This window comes from Zonotrichia leucophrys, chromosome 2 (assembly GCF_028769735.1).
Source record: "Zonotrichia leucophrys gambelii isolate GWCS_2022_RI chromosome 2, RI_Zleu_2.0, whole genome shotgun sequence".
NCBI classification, from domain to species: domain Eukaryota; kingdom Metazoa; phylum Chordata; class Aves; order Passeriformes; family Passerellidae; genus Zonotrichia; species Zonotrichia leucophrys.
Genome location: NC_088171.1, coordinates 88458355 through 88480202, shown reverse-complemented (window position 1 = coordinate 88480202; position 21848 = coordinate 88458355). Strand labels below are relative to the sequence as shown.

Genomic DNA, 21848 nt, shown 5'->3' with positions numbered 1-21848 from the left:
ACCCTGACCAACAGGGTGACAGGTTATGTTCTGACTCTGTCAGTGTTGTTTTGTATTACTGCATTGTTTATTTTATTTTTTTATTTTCTTTCCTAATAAAGTACTGTTATTCCTGCTCCCATATCTTTGCCTGAGAGCCCCCCTAATTTCAAATTTATAACAGTTCAGAGGGAGGGCATTTACAGTCTCCAGTTCAGGGGAGGCTCCTCCCTTCCTTAGCAGACACCTGTCTTTTCAAACCAAGACAATTTTGTAGGCACCTCTTACTGCAGCGTCCTTCAGCACTTGCTCTCCTATCTGTACCAACATATGTGTGAGTAAATATTTGCATTTCCCCTCACTGGTCTGATTTCTTCCCACTTTCTCAACCTCATACTGCTCCTCATAGTGACCCTCATATTCCTACACTCCCACCAGTCCTTTTCTCCTTTTACTGTCTCCAATAGAGTAAAGAAATAAAGCTAGAAAAGAGATCAATCAACATCCATAACCCAGTGAGAACTCATTCTATGTATTAGGTTTTCAAATGATATTTCAATACAAATTTATCACCTCCCTTCCAGTGGCTAGTAAAGCACTCAGGCAAACAGCACTCTCTCTAGCCTACTGCTTTAATGATGCTTAAAATTCTTAAATAAAACAGAATCAGTTCTCAATCATTCCAAGTATAGAAAGCAGTTTTACACTACTTTTTTTTTTTTTTCCCAGCTACCATCAACCATAAATACACAGAAATTATCAAATTAATTTTGCTTATGACTCAGTAAATACACACAATAATACACTTCTCGGTACATAGTTTTTATTAAAGAAAACATAATGACAGTAGAATTATCCAAGTACTTGAAATAATTCATTTTAGACCTGTTACATGACTGGGACCCTAAAAGCCCCTCCTACACTATCTTGGACACTTAACAAGGAACAAGAGAAAACCCTCCTGCCTGCTTAAGCAAGCACTAGGCCTACAGCAAAAGGAGAAGAGCTTCTCACATTAATGAAGGAATGCTTCCCAGCAGTCCTGCAGAAGTAGCAAGATGTTTGATTTTCTCTCCATTTTATTCTAGATACTACTTCCTTCACTTGTACAGACACAACCTTAGCATCAGTCACACTGTTGACTATTTCATGCTGTTTACCCCAGACAATAAGAATCTCAGGGTGTGGCTGGACTGCCCATTAGCCCGAAGTCTATGCAAGAACTGCATTTGGCATAAAATTTCAGGTAGACTCCAGTAGTCTCATATTGTGTAAGTGAAAAAACAGCTGACCTGAGAATGTGCAGTCCCACAACAGGATTGCACTCAGATGTGAAGCTGAGCTGTACATTTTACACTCAAACAGTTTTTATCACAGTTGGATGCTTTGCAGACCAAGGGCTCAGATATGAATTCAAGTCAAGCCAGGCACTCAGTTACTTTACAGCATGTCCCAAGACAGAAAGGATGGTTGAAATTTTCCATCTGCTCTTTTGAAGACCTGGTCAACAAATACAAAGGAGCAAATACAGACCAATCATTTGAGCAAGGACAGGTGTGTCAGACTCAAAGAGGAAAGGTATTGTGCTTTGAATGTCTTTGCTCTATGACCTTTGGTGACAAAATGTTGCCAGCAACTGGCAAAATAAGAACAAAGTTCCCCAATGATGAGTTTAATATAAAAATTTGTTCAGAGAGAGGTTTTTTTTCAGGTTCTCACTGAATATCGTGCTTGGCTTTATGGCTTGTCACAGCTGAGATGATTCTTAATCAGAGCTCCTTTAAAAACACAGTGAATAGATAATATTATCTGGAAAACTAGGACATTAAAACTTTGATTCACATTGCACATCTCTCTAGTCTTATCATGCATTATGCATAGCTGTACTATATTTTGAAGGAAACTGCTGTGACGTGTTTTCAGTGTGAGATATATGCATGACTACAGTCCACAGCATATCAAGAAAACAGGATTCTGATCTGTGGAAGACGTTCACATAATTAGGCAAAACTGCAATACAGGAACATTTTGCCCCAAACCAGAAATATTTTGGGCTGATAATGAATCAGTTGGATTCCATATTAACACAAGCATATTTTGTGAGTGTGATAGTTTAGGTGCTTCAGCAGCCCAGTGTCAAGGAAAATTAGCTTCCCTAAAACTCCAGTTTGCCATGTGAAGTCTGTCATTGGAATTAATCGAACTCCTGTTAGTATGCAATAAAGATCCATAGCTGCCTCCTTTTATTGTGTTAGTTTTGCTTTTTAAAGCAATGGTAATTATTGACAAATTGGTATTGACTCTGATCTCTTTAGTTGTTATGTAGATAAATTTTCATCCTTTTAATTTACTTGGCAGTGCTAATATCATATCCCCATTTTAATGATGTGCCTGAATTTAAAGATTCATAAATTCATTACTACAGTACATATCAAGGTTAAAAGAGGGAGAATTCCCTTATCAGTATGAAGGACCCGTACAGTTTACAGCAATGCTAGATGAAATTACCCTTTTGTCTTTCAATAAGCAGAAATCTCCTGCAGTGGCAAATGTTCATAATGGACTGTTTAATCTTGACAATCATCTGAAAAGCATCTAATTCAATTAAAGCTTTAGGCCAAAGTGATCTCTCTTTTAACAATTAAATATTTATGTTAACACACATATCACTTAATTGGCATAACATATCAAAGGATATTAAATTATTCTACAATGTGCAAGGACTAAAAAAAAGGGGTCTAGCACAGGTTTAAAAGCCTTTTCTCTATTAAACACTAAATAAAAAATTTCAACAGTGAGAAAGGGCACCAAAGATGCAATAATAAGCAAGAATTAAGAAAACTGAGAATTTAATGATCATTAGCTCTATGCTATGCTAACTGCTGGCAGTACAAGCTGTATGACGAGACACCAGAACTGCTGTGCTCACAGAAGCCACATTAGCTAATGCTGGAATTGAGGGAAGGAACAGGAGCAGAGATTAGAGAGCTCTTAGACTCAACAGTAGGTCTGTGTATGCTTGGTCATTAATCATTGCTGAACACTCGATTCCAGAGCTGTGCCAAAGCATCTATAAGTGGCACAATGCAATCTATGTCAACACGAACAGTATAAGGAAACAATATTTAATAGGCTACATCATCTCAACAAAGATCAAAAGAATGTATCACATTTTATTCAATTATCTGGCAGAGCCACACAGAATTTAAATATGAGAAAGCCACACTAATTGGAAACATCATTTTCAGGCTTTTTTAATGCCTTCTTCCTAGGGAATTAGAACATATCTGTGAAGGGGAGGAGGTGAGAATTTGTCTGAATAGTTGCTAAAATTAACTAAAATGTGCAGTTACAGGCCATCTCTTCAGTTAACAAGGATTACTGACACCATTTTATTTAGTGAGAAGTAGACTTCTACACTACCAAGTAGCTCAATGAGGGACATTCAAGCAATTTAATGGGCAAAAATAATAAATTAACCTATTACATGCTACTTTTTCTGGTCTTACAGGGTCTACTGTTAAAACTACTTTTTTAAAAAATTTCTCTATCAAAGGCAAAATTTAATAAAAAATTAATTTTTGTAGTCAGTCCCTTCAAGGGATTAGCTGTGATGTAGATATGTGTGATTACCCATTTATACAGCCATTTGGAAGTGTAAAAGCTGTTCATCGATGTTGCAAATATTAGCAAATAAAGCCTGTTTAAGCTAAAGTGTCAACACTTTAAGCTGGCATGAACAGATGCTGCTACCAAATGTAGCCCTGGATCTCTCAGCTAACATTGCTGCCTTTGTGGGTGTAACCCAGGCTGGCTCCTTCCAGAAACACTTGTGGTAACACCAGAGAAAATACAGGCTAAGAAATAAAGCTGTTGGGTGGAAGGAGGGCAGGATGCCCTCCTTCAGTGGCAGTAGAAGTTTAAAGTTCTTGATCTCACATCCACCCTCTCCCCTAGAAGCAGAAAAGCAAGCAAACCCAAAACCAGAGGAACTCATCATTCTGCATTCCAGAATTATTTGCCACAACCAACCAAGAGTGTACTTCTAATTATTTGCTAGTGAAAGAAGAAAATATGACACCTTGTCAGAAATTACAGCAACAAACATTTTAGAATTGAAGCCCTTCTTAGAGGAAAGCATACCAAAGGATAAGTAACAAATATCTGGTAAATAAGGAGAATTATGTGAGAAGATAAGGCAATTTCAAAAATGGAGTTGTGCTGCGCAGAAACAAAAAATGGAGATACAAGGTGCAAATCTCCTAGGTTTAACATCCCATAAATGAAACACAGTCATGTCATTACTAGTCATTACAAGTTATTTTACCATATACTTCTCAGAAATACAGTCTGTGTACTCTACCAAGGGTTTATCTTCAAAATTATGTCAATATCTAGTATTCATCTCAAACTTCATTGAGTTTGGAAAAGCTTGCTTGTTTTACACAGCCTGATCACTACTACACTCACAAGCACTTTTACAGGAGCAGCTGTTTATGAATCTTTCCAATGCATTTCTTTGCACATTCCTTTGACTATTTGCAATGAACTTTGTCTCACAATGAATTCCTCTAAAACAGATTATATTGTATTCATCAGGATTCTAGGGCCATGTTTTACAGCTAAGAAAAAGAATTTTTTCCTCTGGCCACCTTTAGAAACAGAAGGAAGTATACACAAAAGATTTATTCAGGAAACTTCAATCTAAGATGGACTTAGCAGTGGATGAAGGTTTTCCTCAGAAGTGCAATGTGAAATGGCTGTCACAATGTATAGTTCAGTACTCTGATAATAGGTAGCAACAGATATTCGTGGTGATAAAACAATTAAGAATCAGTCAAATAAAGAAATTTTGTAACCCTTGTGTTTGAGACTTTCTGAGCCCCGACTGTTTTATCCTTATTCAGTCTTGAAACATCACTTTAAAATATATTTTTAAAATAAGCATTGAAACCATACATACTTTCAGCTGCTAAAATAGTGTAGAAATGAGAGTATTTCTGTATGTTCTAAAAATTTTGCAACTTCTTTTGATGACTTCTGTTTCTTGTGTTATCAAAAACATGGAATAATTGATTTTCTTTAACAGTACCATTTCATATTTAATCATATCATATTTCAGTTTTCTTTTTTTGAAGGTAGGTGCAAAACTAGGCAATAAAATAACATGTGATATGCAGTGTCAATAAATTCAAATTAATATGTACAGAGAAGAAAATGCCCTTTTTACTCTACAAATACTCTGCTAGGTTTGAACTAGCTATCAGTGTTGATGAAACATCTCAAAATCAGCATGGACATTTTAGTGAAAACATCTAGTTAGTTTCAGTGTTGATCAAAAAAGCAAATAGATCAGTATTGATTACCTGTAAAGGAACAGAAAACAAAACAGAAAACAGATTTTATCAACTAATAATAAAGAAACTATAAACTAAGAATAATATTAATAATAAGGATAATATAAAATTATATCAAAATAATTCTGTAATATTATTCATATTGATGTTAATATTATTGTTATTATTATTTGTTGTTGTTACTATGCTAATGTAAACAAATAGCATGGCTCCATGCTTTCACTGATTCAGAGAGTTCTGCTTTGCATTCTGTGAGAAAAAACAGAGTAAGACAGAGCAAGGTATATATTATACACTACAGCAAACAGGGATCTCAACAAGTTGTAAGACTGGGCCAACAGGAATTGAATCATACTTAACAAAGATATTTATTGGATCCTGCATCTGTGATGGAATAATCCTGAGTGGCAGTCCAAAGACTGAGCTGTGCATCCTTGCAGCAATGAAACCAACCTGGGGCCTTGACTGCAGCAGCCAAAGTAAACCCAGCAGATGAAAGTTTGTCACTGCTTTGTTTGGTATTTGTTAGGTCACTCTTGGAATATTGTGTCCAGTTCTGGACTCCCACCTCAAAAGAGACATTGAAGAATTGGAGATGGTTCAGTGAAGGGCCCCTCAGCTGATGCCCGTTGAAAGGTAAATGGAATTCAGTTTAATTAACTGGAAGGGAGGGGAGAGGCTAATCACATACTTTCAATATGTGATTATAATATTTAGAGAGGGAGATAGCTATGGAGAAAATAGAGATACTCTTTTCACAAGGACACAGCAAGAGGAAAAGAAGCAATGAACATCACTTGCTTCAAAAGGCAGTTTCATCAGACTACAGGAAAAAGTTCTTTGCTGTGAGAACAACCATACATTGGAACAGGTTGTCTAGAGAAGTTGTGGAACCTTCCTAAGTGGAAGTAATTCAAGACTTGTCTTGTTGGACCAGTGGATAACTTCATCCAAACCCCTGCTGTCAGCTATAGGTGGGCTTAGATGACCTCCAGAGGCTCCTTCCAATCTAGAATTTTCCCTGCTGCTAGATGGGAGGGCAGCAGGCGCAATGAAATTCCTGAAGCAGCTTCCACAGCAGGCAAGAAGTAGCAGACCAGCACTTTTTAACAATGAAAAGACAGAAGACAGAAAGAGGGGAGACTGAGGTTTACAGGATCATCAAAGACCCAGAGAAGATAAGTAGGGAACAGAAACTCAGCCTTTTCACAGTACAGGAAGGAGGGGATATAAAATGAAATTTTCAAAGGGAAGGCTTGAAAGACACCAAAGTACTTTTACCCACAAAACATAACTGACCTGTGAAACACACTGATTTATATTTTTTGAGTATCAAAAGAATAAAGGGAATCAAAAAGACATGCTAAAACTAGTCCATCAAGGGCTGTTAATAGGAAAGCTGCAGAATCAAACACTGGACAGAATGTCACCAAGTGCAGAAGTGACCGAACACAGAGATTATACGACAAGGCTCATGGGATGAAATCAGGCCTTTTCTGAAAGGATTTTACATATTTGGAAAACAGAAGTAAATTGGAAAAATGATTCTCATTTTACATTAAAAAAAATTAATTCTGATGTCTTCACTGCCATGTCTGAATCAGGACACGTTTTGGTGCTATTGTTTTTGTTGCTTGTTTTTTTCTCTGTGTTTTTTTTTTGTTTGTTTGTTTTTGGCTTTTTTTTTCCTCTTTCCTTTCTTTTAGTAGTATTTTTTTATAAGATTTCCACTAAAAAGCTTAATTCTTTTCCTGAGGACAAAATTAAATCCCACAAAATAAATGAAATTTCTAAGCTCTTGGACAGCTGACTACATGACAACCACCATTTGCCCTATTTTTCCTTTTTTAACTGATGCTCAAAGCACTGAGATGGAAGAAGGATCATGCATATGATTACAACAACAGTGGGAATTCTCCTGGCTTTACAAATGAGAACCATGGCTTACCACAGGGAAGCCACAGAATGCCTTAAGGCCCTGACAGTAGCAGCCTGTCTAAACCTGCTGTGCAGCAGGATTTGTTTCTTAAAATCCACAATTTACATCTTTTTGCTAGAAGGGAGCTTGCACATTTTCCTATTAAAAATAATAATAATAAAAAAAAGTAGTAAAAGTGTAGATTTTGTCAGTAACCTTTGCTAAGTGTTTATTTCTTTCTTCTAACTGAAAGGCTCCAAGGGAAACCTGACTCGTTTAAAAGTGAAAGATGAGCTCGCATGCATTTTGTTGGTAGCAAACAGATCAGAACACGATGCTGCAATGCTGCCCCATCACAGCAGAGCTCTGGTTGGTTCCTTTTCCCTGTCACACAAACTCACAGGTAGCTAAGGGTAGCTAAGTTGCTCAGCCACAGCAAGAAGGGTGCAGAACAGGACAGCCATAACACATATCACCATTGGGATCAAAGTAACAATGTCACCTGGCTTAATTTCAGCAATAGTTTCCTATTCTAAATGTTTCTATGAACTAATGCAGGGAAGAAGTACTGATATCAAAATATCATTAGGTTTTTACATATTGCTAACATTGGAGGTCCAGATTTCACTGTTTTGGTTTATTTTTCCTGCAGTGAAGTACCAAAATCAAATGGCAGTATTTTAGGATGATACACGACTTTCTTTTAAGGCTGTGCATTACAATCATTCTGTCAAAATATTGATAAGAAATTCAAATATCCAGATTTGAGTCATTACAGCACATGGCTCAAACACTTGCTTCCCAAAATAAATAGCAAAGAATTAAACTTCTTTCAGGTTTGGTTTTTGAAAGTCCTTAAAAAATCAGAGGTCAATCAACGTGCCTGTTCATATATAAAGGTCTCATTTATCAGATCCATTGTGAAGTATCATTTCATTCTCCTGTGATCAAGTGCTGATTCTTGAAAGGACTCAATTCTGTTAATATAAAATCTCTGTATATTCAATGAAAAAGAAACAGATTTTTTTTTTTGCAGATGGTTGTAAGCAATTGTCTAAAAGAGCTGAAATTTGCTTTTATTTCAAACTACTTAATTAATTTCCTATTGTAGTCATTTGCAAACTGTAATTTATCAATTTGTTTTCATTTGTGACAGTCAATTGTGAACTTCAGCAAAGATATTCTTTGGGTTGCCTTGGTTTCATCATAGAAGGGATACATTTCTGTTTTCTGGTATGTTTGAATAGGGCAAGGAACTGGAACAAGAATATCCAGCAGATTATCTGGACTTTAAATACAAAGAAAAAAAAAAAGAAAAAGAGAGCCATCCAACCATGCAACTCCACACACTTGAATAACAATGGTTAATGGTTAATCTGGTGAGATATAATGTAGAAGCAGCAAATATCGAGTTATGCAGATGATCATGAATGATTGGTGTGTTGGACAATGGATTTTTCAAGATTTTTTTAAAAACTAGGACAGAAAACCTTAGAATCAATAGAATAATTAATGTTAATTGAATGCACTGCTTTAAGATGTTCCTCAGTTGTAAAAAAATGAAATTATGAGTCAGTGATAGAATAAATAAATATACTATATCCTGTATTCTACATAAATATAGGAGAGATAAATATACTCTTTAGAAAAATGAAGATAACAACTCAATCTGAAATTAGGATCCATTTAAATTGAACACAAATTATTCTTTAAATAATTTTTTTCAGAAAAAATAAACCAGATTAGCATTATTCTAATACAGTTTCAAGTGCCTTTACCCCCATTTTGTTGTTATTTGGCATACATTTGACAAAGTGGAAAAGGTTTGTTGATCTATTTCATTGAGATGATGAACTATTATAAGCAGATAATCAATGAGCTTCAGATATGGTTGTCAGCTTTTTAAACACAAACAGAATATCAAACTTTGGAGAAGAACAGAAGTGATGTTATTATACTGTGATCCTAAGTCAAGTTTTTTTTTCCAGTCACTATGAATATAAAAAACACAAAATAAAATTACAGAGTGCTCTACAGCTGCTGCACTTAAAATACTCCCAGGTGCATTTTTTTTGTCAAATGTCTTTTAAAATCCATCTACGTTGCAGTAATGGAAGCACACAGCAATTAATCACAAGCTAATTTTTTAAATGGAAGGCCTAGAGGATAAAATACCGACTTTTCCACTAACATCAACCCTGTGTACATATTGGCAACCGGCATCCATAAAATTCAAAAACTACAAAATGCTACATTATCTCATCATTTTTTCTCAAGCTGGAAATCTGTGCCTAACACAAGGACTTATGAGTCAGCAGTTCATTTGCATGTTACCCCAAAAGACAAAAAAAAAATTGTTATTTTTGTTTGGATTTAGAATTGTTTGTAAGGAGACTAAAAAGGGAAAATTATAATCAGGCTTGATTACCCTAAAACAACGGCTTCATTCAGATCATACACAATCAGTTTATCAGACCTGAAATGCTAGCATATGAAAATGTATGCATGGTTAATGTGCACTATTTCTAGCTATTTTACTTTCGTATTTCAGCTAGGACACCATATTGTGAATGTTGAAAGATTTCTGAATTCAAAATTGCATTATCAAAGTGATAAAATTCTGATCAGTGCAAGTCAAATGCTTTAGTACATAGATTAGTTTGGTTCCTTTATCCAGCACAACTTCAGGAGCTAATCTCTTTTCAGGACAGATCCTACCTGCATGCATACAGAAATCTACAGCATCTAAAATTCCACCTCGTCCTGGCCTGTTTACAACTCAGTATTCTGACATTTCTCATGGGATTTCATGTTTTCAAACATGATAAGGTCAATCCCCTCACTCCATCCATAAATCAGAGGAACATATGAAGTAAAGAATCTGAGTGGGAGCACTCTTACTTCCTGCCTCCTGAGCTGGTTCTTTGCAGTTTCTAGCACAATTCAATCCAGTCTTGCTGCACAGCAAGAAATGACCGTATGAAATAATGTGGTGGCACACTGTCTGGGAGTGCAACATTTGGAAGAGAAAATAGTGCAGTTCTCCAGATCTCCCAGCTATTTGTTGTTTGGCTGTGCTTTTTCTTCAGCACTTCCCTTCTCTAGCAACCTGAGGCTGGAGCAAGACAACAGGCTAACCTGGCCATGGCTATCAGAAATCATGCCTGGACTCAGACCACTGTCTGATATATAAGGAAATTGTTCTGATCAGATTTTCCTGCCTGACTGACCTTGTTTTTTTTTTGAGATCACAAAATTTTGCTCTATTTCAGTTACAAATACCTTTTTGGTTACCAATACTTACAGCAGATCACTCAATGCTCTGGAGTGCAAACTCTTGCTTTTTCTCTCCTCAAATCAAATCATGCCATGCTCTCTTAGCCAACAAATTTGCTTCAAATTCAGTTCTACCCTTCTTCCGTGGGCTGAGATTACTTCCTCCTCCTACAACAGAGGGAAACACCAGGGAATTGTTAATTTCGTTCCTTTTTGGACAAAGGGACAGAAAGGAGAGCAGGATACAGGCTTGCCTTTGGTCCCAGAACGTGGGATATCACAGCAGGGCAGTGTTAGGTTAAATGCAGCTTCTCTTTCATTCTCCCTAAATACATTTTTCTGCACAATGGGAGAAGAATACCTATAATGTGATTTAGATAGATTATTCTAAATACTGCACTGTAACTCAATCTTGCAGTCATTCTGAGCCCTTCTTCCCAGACAAGAGGTGATCCTCAGAAGCGTTTGGGATTTACATGCTAAAGTCAGTGACCTCCTGCTTGTCAGCAAATAAACCAGGTTCCATTTCTTCACTTTCAGATTCTTTTCACAAGCTGGCAAACAAGCTCTCTTCTATGTCTGTTGATAATATGCCAGCAATATCTAAAATTATTTTAATTCTAGGTTAGGGAGCCACTGCACTTGCGTTTTAGGAAGAAAAATATATTTTAATGCAACCCAACCTGCAGAAAATTGTTTGCTTGGGTAATTTTAATGAAAACATAATTTATCTTGTCCCAAGCACCTCGCACTCTCCTAAGAGGTTCTCTTCTATAATAATGAGGAAGAGGAAAAGAGATATTTTTCTTCCTTTGAAGTAGATTTACTTTTCCACAGAGAAACAAGCAACATAACAAACAAACGAACCTGCTTCTAAAAAGGTTACTGGCTGCATCACCTTCCTTTGTCATATAATTAGTGAAAGCAAGAGCAAGTGTGAGAGATAAAGAGTAAGCCCTGAGAGATAAATTTATCTTTCAAGAAACAAAAAATGGACTGTATGAAGCTACAAGCAATGGTGAAACATGAAAGTTGACTGCAAAAATCTGACTGCCCAGCAGACATGCAAGCAAAAGTGTGAACTATGATAAAGGTGAAATTGTCCACTTTTCAACATTACGTGGCCACTGGTCAAACCCTTTCTGTTGCTTCCCATTGAAATTGATGATATGGATCAAATAAGAAGTTGAGTTAGGTCATAAATATTCAATTTCAAAACAGAAGAAAGGCAACAACACCTATTACCTCTATTTCAAAAGTCAATAACCATAATTTGACCTACAAGAAAGTTCAGGATTATGCTTCTAAGATTTGATATAAATGTCCTGAAACTGCCTCAAATTGCAAGTGAATTGTTACAGAGATAAAACCTCACTGAGATTTCAAGATGGAAGTATGGCAAGAAAAGGTGTCAGAATTGAACCCCTCACAGTCATGTTTAATAGGGTATGATGAAGTCAGTGTTTATATCAATAACTGCAACCAACTTATAACAAAGCCAATATAGAGGATAATACTTAATCATTTTCCAATGGCAGTAACATAGAAAAAAGTTTTGCTTGAGTAAATAATATCCCTGATTTTGCCTTCAATATACTACTGCACTTTCAGGCTTCCTATTTAACAGGATCTGGGGGTTTTTTAGTGGTGACATAAAAAACATTGGAATTTTGTGCCATTTAAGAATCTAATTTCAATTTGGATTTTATTTCCTGCTAATAAATCCAGAATAACACTTTTATGTTGTTTGACAAAACTATAAAACTGCCCACATATATATCAACTGCGCCTCATTAAGAGGTGCTCTCACATCAGCATTCCTCTCCCGCCACAGAACAGATGTAATGTCATTTTACACTAAGTTAGCAACATCAGTAAGGCTGAATTACAAAAACCAAACATTTGTTGGCAGACAACATAAACAATTTGTCTAAACTGTTTTCCCACCGATACACTTCTAATTCTTTTCTCCAAAATCCCTCACACTTAATCTGTGATTTATTCTCCAGACTACGGCTTCGAAATCAATGTATTATTCCATTCTGGGAACAGGAGGAGGTGAAACATTGTTTATGGAGTTTCATTTAAATTTAACATTTTAGGGAATTTAGGTCTCAGTGCTGCTTCCACTGAAGTCATTGGGAGTTTCAACACTGATACTAGTAGGAAAAAAACCCCTACAGGATTGAGATGGGACAGGTTTAGTTTTCCAGAGTTATATCTTTATTTCTGATGAATACAGGTAGAAAGTGATCAGCTCATCAGAACACTTCCATTGCACAGCAACATACAGGGATATTTACGTACTAAACCCAGAGATGGTCATGAACAGGAAAAGATAAAGTATTTATTTATATAAATATTTCTGTGCACTCCTTCTTCCACCAGATTTGTTTAAGGGACAGAATGACAAAATGTTGCTTGGTGTTGTACTCTGTTTTAGAAATTTATATACTTGAATATATTGGAATTACGGTGAAACTGATATTACAGTTTCCAAAGCATTCTGGAGAGGAGCAAGTGTCATGAAGTCTTTGCCTTGGACTGTTACTGCCAGCCAGTTATGTTGGAGAAAGAATTACTAGAGAGGCAGAATTTCATGTAGGAACTCCACCAAGACCTCATCTGAGCGCAAACTGACATTTTTACCCAAAAGTAGTTGCCCACTCAACATCAAGTTTAAAATAAAGATACCTCTTTTGGCTTTTCCAGGCCTTAGATGATTTTCATATCCAGTACAAAAGCAGTCAAAAGTCACTGCACAATCTGATAGTGTTTGGTATTAAGTCTCCCCAGGCACTTTTCTTAAATTAATTCTCACCTGTATATGCATTAAAATAGATTTTTTTATATTGTCCCCAGATTCACGATAACTATGCAAATATGCCACATTATTGCAATGTTTTTGTTTAGGCTTCTGATTGCAATCAATTGTTTATGTTTTTCATTGTCTGTTGAAGCAGCACGTACTCGACCTAACAAATGTTTCTATCCAGTAACAGGCAACAATCCACTACAGGCAGATTTAATTTTGGCTGTCAGAAGCAATATTGCACCAAATTAAAATGCTCCCCATGCAATTTTTAAGCATGATAAAAAATGCTATTCACTGGGTTTTTTCTTTTCACATGTAGATAATTTTTAAGTTCCAAACTTAGCAGGGGTGCAGATTGTGACCAGGGATGTGCATACATTAATTTGGAAACAGTTGTAGATCTCAGTTCCAGAAAACAGAAGAAAAAAAATCTGGCCTTCTTCCTCAATAAAACAGGAAAGGTCTTTCAGTATTTCCAGAAGGGAGCAGTGACTGGGACCATAAGCACCTCCATCTAGGTAACACACAGACAGGTTTTCATATCCTTGTGCCAGGCTTCTTCTTTGGCCCATAAGTCAAATTTGATCTGTGGGAAAATGGCCCCTGATTAAGATCACTGCTTATACAAAGATGAACTTGGAAGAACCTATGGAGATACTCATCACAAAATCACAGAATAATTTGGGTTGGAAGAAACCTTGAAGATCCTCTTGTTCCAACCCCATTGTCATGGGAAGGGATGTCTTCTGCTAGACCACGTTACTTAAAATCCCATCTGACCTGGCCTTGAACACACAAACATTTCAAGGATTGGTCCCTGGCCTAAATAGAGCATATATTCTTTCCCATCTACCTGTCCCTCAGAAACAGTCCTGCACTCTGTATTTCTCTTCTCACAAATCAGCCTGCCTGTTTCAGCTCTGTTCTCCAATTGCTTTGCTACTCAAGTGATGCCACTGTAAACTCTAGCACGAACACCAGGAGTGTTGCTTACTCCCTCTGTCTGCTCCTATTTATGTCACCTCTGAATTGGACCAGTTGTATCTGTTAAGCTCTAAATGCTATTTTGGGAACATCCCCTACTTTGCTCAGTTCAAGAAGCCAACTGTAAAGTATCCACTGTAGAGAACGCTTCATTCACCTTTCAAGCAGAATTTTCCCACCACGCCTTCACTAACACATTCTGCAGTTCCCTACAATACATGATTTCTGACAGAATCAGTTCTTACCTTTAAAGGCAACTAAGTGAAGAAAGGTCTAAGAGGCAGAGAAAAAAAGCAGTTTTACTATATCATCCATGATGATTACAGTGTGTAATAAAATATTGAGGATTTCTGCAGGTATCTGACCTAATCACCATGGGAAAGGTATGGACAAATCCTGCTAATCTAGTCCAGCTTCACATAGTTCTCTTCTGTATGACTCTATAGTGTTGCAGAACTACAGGAGTAATTAATGAATCATCTACTGTAAGACTTAGTGCACCATTCCTTTTTCCTCTGCAGTTATTACCTCCTATGCTGAGCAGCACAGGGAATATTTTCTTTCTGGAGCATTATTTTTAATGAGTGTCATGTTTGTGGCTTAACAGCATGTTTTGGCTAGGTGATTCAAGAGGAAAAGAAAATCAGTTTATTGTGCTTCATTACTCTTCAACCATGGCATGCCACATCTATGAAAACTAATAAGGAACTAACTCCCAAGGTCTACTCCTCAAGTGATAATTGATTATCATTATTGTGATAGATGGCTCCATTTTGTTTTCATTTAGACAGCTATTGCATTTATACAAGTTTGTCTGTATGTGTGTATGTTTTTCTGTATGTGTGTCTGCATATGTGTATGCGTTTATATATAACAATAAATACTGTTCCTAACACTTATGTTGTTAGCCTAGGTTATCAACATGCTTTTTTAATAAGGCAATATTTCATAAGTTTAAAGCAATGACAATTCTTAAAATAGAAGTCACAGTGGAGGAATTTTTCTAGCTCTGTCAGTCTTGTCACTTGTGTAAAGGGGCAATATCATGTTTAGTATGTCACTTGGAGGAAGGAGTTACTATTCATTAGTAAGTATTTGATAAAAAAGTCAGAATTTTTAAAAAATAATAATTGTACGTATTTTAAGTCTCCTGAAGCCAAAAATATATTCATTAGAACACCACGAAGGTATTCCATGTGAACAATTACATATAGTGAGCATTTCATATGGCCAAACCCAAGGAGAAATAGTTGATGCTGCTGTCAACAAAGGTTTTTGAGGCTACTGTTTATCCAGTGGAGGAACTAACTTTCACCAGAAACTGCTAGATAATTTTTACTAATTTATGGTTACCAAAACCATAGCAATTATGGAACCTAGTCACTGGCTTTACTTCTTCTGAAGGGACAGAATGACAATTGGGTTCATTGCACACGGTTTTGAGTGCTTTGATGTGCAGAGGTAAAGCTTATATTCTTTGTTAACCAATTCCCGGAAAAAATGGCATCCAGCATTTAATGGTCAGAACTGGCATAAAATGCAGCTGTTTCTTTCATAAAATGGTGAGATAGCACATATCAGGTTCTTTGATCCTGTGGCTCCCTGAGGTCACCTACCCAATCATTAAAAACCTTTTTTGGATACCTTAGATTCCCCTTGAAGATCTCTTGTGGAAGCTGTAGTGAAATCTGATCTTGGCTAGTTAGTAGATGGATCAGAGACCAAGGTCATGTTTAATGTTTGAAGGCCAAGACACAGATGGGTAATAAGACATAACATGTAATGAGATGGACCCAGTAGGGCAATTAGGAGTTGACTGTAGAGCACATACCTCCTCCAGATTCCCAGGAGTGCTTCTATAGAGGCTTGAAAAGCAGCAGAGACAGAGAAATGGATGCACAAAAAAATGAAAAGAATCACGTGGAAGGTTTTCAAAGACCTAGAGGAAACTCAGGAGCCTATTCATTGGATACATCATCTCAATGAAAATCAGAGACGTCTAATTCATCCTTCTGTCTTTGAAAACCTTCCACAGTAAGCCAAAAAACCCCCAACCTGAAAGTCCAGAAGACATACTACTTGAATGAAAAAAAAATTCTCCTTACAAGAAAGAAAATAATTCTCTGGACTTTCTCAGTACATAATTTTCTATGGGAAATATCTTTGATTTACAACAATGAGAATAATGTCTAGCCTTCTGGTCTCGTGGAAAAAAAAGTGGCCTATGACCAAGACCTGAAAACTGTGAGGATAAATGCCTGTAGTCACACTAGCTAGAGAACAGACTGCTATAGCTGGGCCACTTCAAAAGGCAGGTTTTAAGTGGCATCTAAAGATTTATGGAAAAGCACTGCATTATTCTGGTTTAGCAAAGAACCTGCCTTTCAAAGATTTTAGTGTTTCTCTTCTGGTGCATAACTAAACTGCTCCCTTCAAGAAGTGATATACTGACTTTAGACAGAAATACAATCTTAGAAAATAATGATTTATAAGAAATGCCATGTATCAAGCTTATATTGACAGCATCAATAGCCAAGTCACATTGGTAAAGAAGTCTGCTATAGAGCAGTTCAACACAGAATTGCTACTGCCACATAAATTTCTTAGTCTGACACAGCAGCTAAACCAGCAAAGACTTTGGTTTGAAAGACACCATGAAGACCAATGATAAAATGAATGTTCTGCATGAGTAACTCTACCCTCAAAATCCTGGGAATTGTGAAATTTCAAAGGCAGTTTTCATTATACTATCTTCCCCTTCCATCTCAAGAGAGTCATTTATTTGAGAAGCACAGTAGTATACAGGTAAGATTTTCTGAACAAATGCATCCCATTTCAGAAAATTTGACTTTGAAAGAAGATGAACTGGATCAAGACTTTTGCTTAGGCTTTAAGTGTCTGTAATTGTTAGCAGGAGATCAGCTCCAAAGTTCATTAATGAATTTTACAGAAGCCAAAGAAAGGAAGAAAAAAAAAAAGAAAATGGGAAAAGTATGCTTATGAGGTACTCCTCTGCTTTCTGGAATTAATTTGTTAATGTAAAAATATAGATGATGCATTAGATGCTAGAATAATGTATAATAAGTGGAAGAGATTCTGCACATATATTTAACCACAGTATCCTTTCAGTTAAGTAAATACTAATACAAACACCGTAAGCATATGTTACAGATGGAAATATATAAAGAAGCCCTTTGAGAATATTTTTTATCAGAGACATTCAACAAGGTGCAGGAACTCAACATTATCTTTTCTTTGACATGTGATGGAAAAAAAACCTTGGCCATTTACTAAAGGGAACTGAAAATTTTTATACTCCAGAATTTGATACCTCCAAAAGATTCTCCTGAAAACTATGCTAAGGCACATAGAAAGTAAGGTGATTTATGACAGCCTGCATGGTTTTCTAAGGGCAAGTCAAGTCTGACAAAGTCGGTAACCTTCCCTGATGGGAATAAAGTATTGGTGGATGAGGGAAGAGCTACTGACATCATCTACCAGGAATTGTGCAAAGCATATCAGTATTCCACATGACATCCTGTTCTAAACTGGAAAGACAGGGATTTGACAAACAGGCTATTCAGTGATAAGGAATTGGCTTACAACAAACAACAAACTCAAAGACTTGCTCTTTGTTGTCATCTTATTGCAGGGGTTCCATACTGTTGTCTCCTATCACAAAAGTTTCATATATTGATGTTTTCCTGTGAGCAGCTCCTCAGAGCACTGACTCTTTCTTCTTCACAAAGCAGCCAACTAACTCCAATTCCCTTCTCACCCAGCCACCCCACTCTTTTATAGCATCTTCTTCTCACTGGTCACAGCTGTGCCTGTTAAAGTCAGGCCTGTTCCTAATCTTTGATCATTGGTCCAGCTGCAACTCCTTAGGGGTAAGATTACTTTCTACACTAGCTGTATTTTCTTATATTCTGTCCCCCTACATCTGTTAATATCTCCATGTCCAAGTGGAATCCACTGATGAGTGGTATCCTCAGGGATAGGCATCACGACCATCATTGTTCAACATCTTTTAATGAACAACTTGACTGCTGGCAGCAGGGACAGTGGTATTGAGTGCATCCTCAGCAAGTCTGCCAGTGTCACCAAGCAGCTGATACACTGATGGGAAGGGGTGGCAGCCAGAGAGGCCTGGACAGGCTTGGGAAGCAATGCTTTACAAACCTTATGAAGTTCAAAGGAGCCAAGTGCAAAAAGTCTCATTAACATATCACATGATTCTGGGAGAAAGGGAGAGAGGTGTTTGCACTGTGAGCAATGCTTCAAAGATAAGACAATAGAAGTTCCTAGCTCTGTGCGAATTGTGAAGGAATTTGTTAGCTGGCACACACTTGAGTCACAAGAGCTTTTGCTAGCTAAACCCTGGGGGCTTTCTAAAGCTTAAATTGCTCCATAGTTTTGAATGGAGCAAGTGAATCCACTTTGTGCCACTTGACACTTCAGTAGCTAGAGATAAGCTTTCACAACTCAGAGATTTTAAACAATTATTTAGGTGTTCTTCTTGCTTTCTACCCAAAGTGACTATAGACAGTGGTATATCATTGTTGAGGGCCAAAGACTGTCCAAGAATAGACAAGAATATAGGAGACAGATTAGGTGTACTGTACTATAAGAGAAAGGATGGTTCTTTCCCTCTCATTTGCATTCCAGGGCAAAAAATTCTATTAACTTGCTAACGGTAAATTGGACATCTCTCCTCTGTGCAATTTAACATGGTTATTTTATAAAATGAAACTTTAGATCTCACTCTGAAGAAAAAAACATCCTTTAGTTGACAGTCCCATGTGGATCAAATTAAGTGTTTTTCTAAGCAATGAACTTCTCAGGTGATAAACACTGAATAGTGAAGTCTGTAACAGATGCTATGTAACAGAACAAAGGTACAAATCACTTAGCCATACAAAGAGACAAAAAAGAGGAAGTGAATATTGATCGAGCATTCCTAGCACTGCTCTTAAACAAAGCAAAATTGATTTGGCTCCCTTTTACAATGGTCTCACAGGAAAGAAGCTACTGAATTTGAGTTGTCATCTACCCTGGAGGAACACAACAAAAGTCATCCTAGCTCATAAGCGCCGTTCTTGAACTATTCATTTTCTGCATTTGCCCTTCCAGACATCCAGTTCTACTCAATAGAAATGCACACTGTATTTTCAGACTCTCCCCACCCCAATCCCACTGGATTAGTGCATCTGTGGATGGACATTTCTCTGTTTTGGCTCATGTTTCTGAATAAAATGTAATCTGCTTGTGTTCTCCCAAGTAGACTCAATGCCCAAAGAGAACAGTTACCAATGGTTACCCTGGCAGGATTTGAGAGAGGTCTTTTGCCACCTTACCTTATCACAACACTTCACTTCCAAAGGATGTAAAAAGCCTTCCTGACCAATCTGGAGGGCTCTGAGCTGCTAGTGAACAACCACAGAGCTCTGGACTTTTTTTCAGATGTGTTCTGTTAATATCTGGGTATTCCTTTCAAAGTGGGGCACAATGCTTGGCACAGATCTATACTCCAATTATTCAGGAAGATTAAAGAATACATTTAAGGCACTTATAAACAAATAAATATTGGGTCCTCACAGTTTCTATCTTGGCCCAAAGGCTAGCTAACTTACAATCACTGAGCAGCATCTGAAGTCAGGGACACTATTTATAAGGGAATGTTTTTCAGCCAAAGTTTTTCAAATGTAGCCCTTGGGGTTTAGCTATTGTATAGACATTCCTCACCTAGAGGCTTACTCCTAGAAGGAAGAAGTGGTTTCATTTTCTGAAGCAAAATTGTAATGCCGTTCAATACAGGCTATTCAGATCTGATCATAAAACATCTGATCAGATGCTCACAGATGTGCAGTGGACACAAAAATAGTACATTACCCAAAACTGGGGCCTTTACAGTCTTTTATCTCCTAAAGCAAGCATTTTGGTGTGAGATTAATGCTGCTTACATACACACAAATGGGGAAAAAATTAAAAGATCAAGAAGTTCTCTTTCTCTGAATGCAGCAGGAAGACATAAAGAAAAACAAACAGTTGTCTTTGGTTTGATCAGGTTTTCTGTTACAACAAGCTCTGTGTCTGAGAAGTCTTCCTCCTTCCTGCTTCTGAGAGTCAGTCACAGATTCTCAGACCATTTTTTTCCATAACCTGCAACTGGTATTTCTGCTACCAAGCATGGACCACAGTCTGGGTAGTTTCTCTCTAACTACCCATTCATTCTGCCCAGAATGTCAGGTCAAGCCTTCCACGAGCATTGTTTAGCTGCATGAGGGGCTGTTTATTCTTGCTTCCACTGAGAAATATTGCTTTGTACACCTACAGGCTAGTGCATAGGTGCACAATTGCACTGGAATCCCAGAATGCCTGCCTAATGGCTGGCAATGAATTCCCTCTGAGTTTAATCTCTATTTGTCTACATCTTCTTGAATCACCCAAAAGCTCTATTTTTCATGTCACACACAACACATCTGGTCCCCTGCAAAATTCTATGTATGTTTTTGTTACCAATTTCCACTTTGACATGTTCATATATGAACACAAAGAATAAAATAAAATTATTGAACAAACTATTTTAAATTGAATTACATTTTCTTATTTGCTGCAAGAACAATATAGTCTATATATCTATCATAGAAAATATTTGTGGATCCTGCTAAAGAAGTTAAAAACTCCAGAAAATGTTAAAAACCCATGAAAAATTCTCAAACATCCCAATGTCCATAGGAATTGTGGGATATGGAAAACTTCTTGCCATCAAAGAATTCCTTATAGTGCACATATCATATGAATTGTTTATTCACATAGTGAAAGAAATATGATATGTGAAAACCCAACGTAAATACTAAGGGGGGAAACTCAAACCTCCACACAGACACAAAACCCCTCTCTTATTCTAAATCCCATTTTATTTTCAAAGAAATATTTAGAGCTATTATGTGTACCAACCAGGAGCAAAACCCCAGCTTCACAACAACAGGAAATGTAGAAAATGTGAAAGAAAACAATGATCTGTACTTTTATTATACTCTATAATATGTTTTTTTTAGATCAAGGTAATGTTCACATCGGCAGGTTTTTATGTCTCATTTCCATCAAATGATCTTGTATGCATTTGAAGACTTTATTTCTTAAGTTTAAAAAAAACCCTTAAAACTTATCTTCACTCTTAAGCCATAAGTTGTACTACATTATTTAACAATTCCTAGCATGGGAATTGCTAAGAGCACTGGAATTGGCTGCTAGAGAGGTTCCAGGGTCTCATTCTGGGGAGATACTCAAAACCCAACTAGACAGGGCCCTTGTCAGCTTGCTCTAGTTGAGCCTGCTTGAGGAGGAGGGGTGTACAGTATGATCCCAAGATGCTCCCTTCATCCTCAATTCAATGATGCTGTGATTGATTCTGTGAAATAAAAGTGTGCATATGTATTGCCATAAACCAGGTACGTCCTTCAGTATTCCTTCTTTTTTTAAAAAATTTAATGTTATAAGCAAAGCACAAGATTGC

At 36.9% G+C, this 21848-nt stretch overlaps 1 protein-coding gene across 20 annotated transcripts in view; it reads right to left on the bottom strand.

The window, feature by feature from the left end:
* LOC135444249 (poly(rC)-binding protein 3-like) overlaps positions 1-21848 on the bottom strand; it is a 497164-nt gene that overhangs the window by 401030 nt on the left and 74286 nt on the right. For 19 of the 20 annotated variants that reach the window (XM_064705626.1, XM_064705627.1, XM_064705618.1 and 16 more), the window contains exon 2: positions 10559-10698. The exons of the other annotated variant lie outside the window; for it this stretch is intronic. The gene's annotated coding sequence lies outside the window, so the exon portion shown is untranslated. The remainder of the gene's footprint in view (positions 1-10558; positions 10699-21848) is intronic. 20 annotated transcript variants of the gene reach the window in all.